General features: G+C 36.3%; 1 protein-coding gene across 6 annotated transcripts in view; it reads right to left on the bottom strand.

The window, feature by feature from the left end:
- Nucleotides 1-5,000, bottom strand: part of LOC135204157 (uncharacterized) — a 740,069-nt gene that overhangs the window by 616,207 nt on the left and 118,862 nt on the right. The gene's annotated exons all lie outside the window — the stretch shown is intronic.

Raw genomic sequence — 5,000 nt, 5'->3', positions numbered from 1 at the left:
CTTTCACTGCAACTATACGTAGATCTACACAGCAGTTTCCAGGTCTCCGTGGGGAAGTAGTGCCGTCAGTGTACCTTCCGCAGTCCACTGTAGGCATCATTTAAGGTTCTTTGCAGCGTCCCTCAGGGCCCTATCAGCAACCCCTTTCATTCCTTTACGGTACCTCCGTTCATGTTTTCTTTCTTCCATCTGAATCTTCACCCTCTCCTGACAATTGTTTTAAACCCTTTTTGCTTTCAAATTCCGTTTCAACGCTGAATGACCTCATGGCATAAATTGTATATTCCAATTCCAAGAACATCAAAGGTCAGTAGTGGGATGGTCACTGGTTAAGAAAATGAATAATAAAGACAACAAGTCCACCTATCTTCCCAGTGGGAAAAAAAGTGTATTCTCCACGCAATGTACTCACCCAAACATGTGCACTCACAGTTCCCATCTTCATATAGAATCGCTCTCTCTCTCTCTCTCTCTCTCTCTCTCTCTCTCTCTCTCCTCTCTCTATATCTATATATATATATATATATATATATATATATATATATATATATATATTATATATACAGCCAGACATGTGCACTCACAGCTTCCATCTTCATATAGAATCTCTCTCTCTCTCTCTCTCTCTCTCTCTCTCTCTCTCTCTCTCTCTCTCTCTCTCTATCCCCGCTCGTCTCGTTCACAGGCGTCAGACTCGACACACGTGAATGACCATAAAGCCCTTGATCATCCGATAGGGCTACGATTTATTAGAACTAGCAGCTAATGGCGGTAGTCAAATGTAAATCAGCCCGATCTGGGGAGCGTTCTGTTGGCACCCGGAGCAGATGGAATAATAATGACATTTGCTGACGCCAAACGTTCTTCAAAAACGTTTACGTGGTTCTGTTTTCTTCTACTGCTATTTTTTTCTTTTTGTAAACGGGAATACATTTTGGAGACCTTTTTGTTAAGGTTATGACATTTTTAGCTCCTGGTATCGATATCGCGTGCTATGCCAGCTTATATATATATATATATATATATATATATATATATATATATATATATATATATATATATATATATATATTAGTTACCGACAAGAAGCACTGTGGGTCTGAAAGATCTTAACAAATCTGTCTGGCTTTTCCAAGACTCCCAAGCACCGGTTGAAAAATTAATGAGTTTTTTTTTTTTTTTTAGTTATTAGTTCGAAAAGTTCTTTATTTATTTTTTGAAGTGAAAAGAAGACGCCGCTCCTCGGACTTGCGGAAATGAATAATGCGAACTGAAGATTAGAAAACAGGTCGAACTGACTTTGTGTAATACAAAAGTTTTTCTCGAGAATTTTAAGAATTTTAATATTTAAGAATTGCCGAGTGGGTCAGCTGCGTTTCTGATACTTCCTAGAAGAAAAAAAATTGCATTTCTAATACTTCCTTGAAAAGGTAAAAGTAAAAAAAATGAAAAAACTAATGGGATTTTTAATACTTCCTGGAAAATGTACAAAAGTAACCTATTGCGTTTCTAATGCTTCCTAGAAAAGGTAAAAAATAACTAATTGCATTTCTAACACTCCCTTGAAAAGATACAAAAATAACCTACTGCGTTCCTAATACTTCCTAGAAAAAGAAGAAAATAACTAATTACGTTTCTAATATTTCCTAGAAAAGTTAAAAAAATAATTATTTGCGCTTCTAATACTTCCTAGAAAAGGTAAAAAATAACTAATTGTGTTACTAATACTTTCTTGAATATGAGAAAAATAACTAATTGCGTTTCTAATACTTCCCAGAAAAGGTAAAAAAATAACTAACTACGTTACTAATACTTCTTTGAACAGGTAAAAAAAAGAAATAATTGCATTTCTAATACTTTCTAGAAAAGGTAAAAAAAATAAGTAATTGCATTTCTAATACTGCCTAGAAAAGGTAAAAATAACTAATTGCGCTTTTAATACTTCCTAAAAAAGGCAAAAATTAACTAATTGCGTTTCTAATACTTCCTTGAAAAGGTATAAAAAACTAATTGCATTTCTAATACTTTCTAGAAAACGTAAAAAATAACTAATTGTGTTTTTAATACTTCCTAGAAAAAGTTAAAAAGTAACTAATTGCGCTTCTATTCTACCTAGAATAGGTAAGAATAACTAATTGCGTTCTTAACGCTTCCTAGAAAAGGTATTAAAAAATAACTAACTGCGTTTCTAATGCTTCGTAGAAAAGGTAAATATACATAATTTAAACAATAATCCCCTTTCCCCCGTCGACGCTCAAAACCACTCGACTATCAACAATGGTTTAGAACGTCGACTGGAAGTCGTTTGATTCGTACTGTCGAGTGTTCGACTCACTTAGATGCCAAACTATTTATCACTTACAGTTCCCCTTCGGTGATATTCCCGAAGTAGCGCGAATTGGATATTGAACGACATTTGTAGCGTAATGTATATATATATATGTGTGAGAGAGAGAGAGAGAGAGAGAGAGAGAGAAGAGAGAGAGAGAGAGAGATCCTAACTACACCACTATGGACAAAATACCGCAGACGTTTTACTTGGGAAACATAAATGAATCAAGTAACTTGACCACAAATGAACAACACACAATGTGCCAGACTTATTCGAATTTTTTCCCATCATCAACTGCCTCTGTAACAATCCTCTACTCAAGTATAATCTATCTTTTTATCGAAAGGATTCGAGTTTGCTTGTTATATATAGAACTATGAAAGCAAAGTCATCACCACAATGTAAATGAAAAAAAGAATATATATATAAAAGAGTTCTGGGTTCTTTGTTCTAAGGGCTATTCCTGAGCCTTTGTTCTTAGAACAAAGTTTTCTAGAGCATTCTTCATCCAGCCTTTTTATTTATTTTTTTTAAAGGATGAGCTAAAATCTTCTGTAAGTATAGAAAGTGTTACATAAATATCATGCAGCAGTAAGTTGATTACATGCAATGCCAACGAGGTTGTTCCAAAATTTTCTTACTTCAATGGCAGCTCTCGTCATTAGTCTTTTTGGTTTTCTGTAAAATAAAACTACTGAGATGGCTACTATTCGTCTGTCCGAGCGCACTTCTTGTCTTCCCTCAGATCTTAAAAACTACTGCAAATTGATATGCTGACCAGTCACTCTCCAATAATCAAACGCATCCAACTGCAGCCCTCTAGTCTCAGAGGTTTTTATTTGCTTTAAGGTTAAATGTAGCCATGATCGCGCTTCTGGCAACGCAACAACACAGGCCACCACAGCCGGCTGAGAGTTTCATGGGCCACGGCCCATACAGTATCATATCAAGACCAACAAAACTTTTTTTTTTTAATGAAATGAGGTTTTTACTCATTCTGTCTATCGGGCTGTCTCTCCAATCCATCACCATGCAACGTGTCTTTAAAGACTGTTCAGTTAGGGGCAATGACGACGAATGTTAAACATATTTAGAATGGTTACGGTTAACAATCTATATATATATATACACTATATATATGTGTGTGTGTGTGAAATATCTTTCACCAACCCCTAGTAAAAAGCTTCTCGACTAATAAATAGTTCCAAGATATTTACAACTTTACAAAAATAAAATCCCTGAATATCCATCCTGCCGATCATTTTTTGCCCCACAATTCAGCTGCGGTCTGAGTGTGCGTATTTCAGAGAGAGAGAGAGAGAGAGAGAGAGAGAGAGAGAGAGAGAGAGCCCAGCCACACACCTCGTGCTGGCGAATTAAGATTCGTCCGCATCATCGGACGAAATAAATTGCCCCCTTGATTTTATTAGTCAAGATAGACCCCCGATTTACAACAAATGGCGAAGATTCCATCTCTAATGACCACCTAAGAACGTCCACTGTCACACAGATGGCTGAACACGCACGTCTTGAGAGCGAGAGAAAAAAATAAAAGGGAGCTTGAATAAAAGCCATAGACCAAGATTGAAAGATTGTGAGAATGAATCCGTATGCAAAACTGCAAACGGTTGCACCTGGACGTGTGGGGGCGAAAAAAAAAAAAAAAAAACCCAGCCTGAGATCTATCTTTGCTGTGGGTGCTCTTTCTTCCTTGCTGGTCTCTTCGAGAATTTAATCTCTCTCTCTCTCTCTCTCTCTCTCTCTCCTCTCTCTCTATCTCCCTCTCCATCTATCTCTCTCTCTCATATATATATATATATATATATATATATATATATATATATATATATATATATATATATATATATATATATATATATATATATATATATATATATATATATATATATATATATATTATATATAAATATGTGTGTGTGTGTGTGTCTCGTTCACTTTTAATGCTAAGATGGAAATTCTCTGCTTAATTTTCCGTTGACTTGAGAATTTTTCGTTTTTACTCACAAGGTCAAGCTATGGCATCCCCTCAAGTGCTAAACTAAGGCCCATTAAGAGGGGTTTACCACGCTCTCCACCCAAAAAAAATTATTTATATAAACATTAGAAGCAGTGTTCAACATGGAACAGGTAATATATATATATATATATATATATATATATATATATATATATATATATATATATACACACTGTACGATGTACCCATCCTTCGGACGTGTTATCGAAACAACCTGGATGTACATCTTTTCCCAGCCAATGCTATTGCGCCACTGACCGACTCACTCAGGCATCGCGGGCCGACGGCAGGCGCATACACGTTGCGACAGGTTGCTCGGGAAAGATTTTCATAGCGAGGCCTCCTGGAGGGGATGGGAGTCTATGGAGAATATCTGGTAGACCAAGCTGTCAACTCCGAAAGTTGTTAAAAAATGAGGGGGTATGAAAAAGAGGGGTTATGACAGAGGGTTATGACCCCCTTAGAAACGGCCCTCGAATTTTGGATTTTGACTAAAACCATCTGGGTGGGGGAGGGGGAGGAGGGTCGATGGTGAAAATTTGGTAGCCCTAGCTTTCATAGTCATGGCACGCATAGGGGACAAACAAACAGACAAAAAATGCTTTTTATATATACGTCTATATATATACA

Source organism: Macrobrachium nipponense, chromosome 44 (genome assembly GCF_015104395.2).
Source record: "Macrobrachium nipponense isolate FS-2020 chromosome 44, ASM1510439v2, whole genome shotgun sequence".
Lineage (NCBI taxonomy): Eukaryota > Metazoa > Arthropoda > Malacostraca > Decapoda > Palaemonidae > Macrobrachium > Macrobrachium nipponense.
Note: the sequence above shows the minus strand (reverse complement) of the source record. Positions and strands in the feature narration are given on the sequence as shown.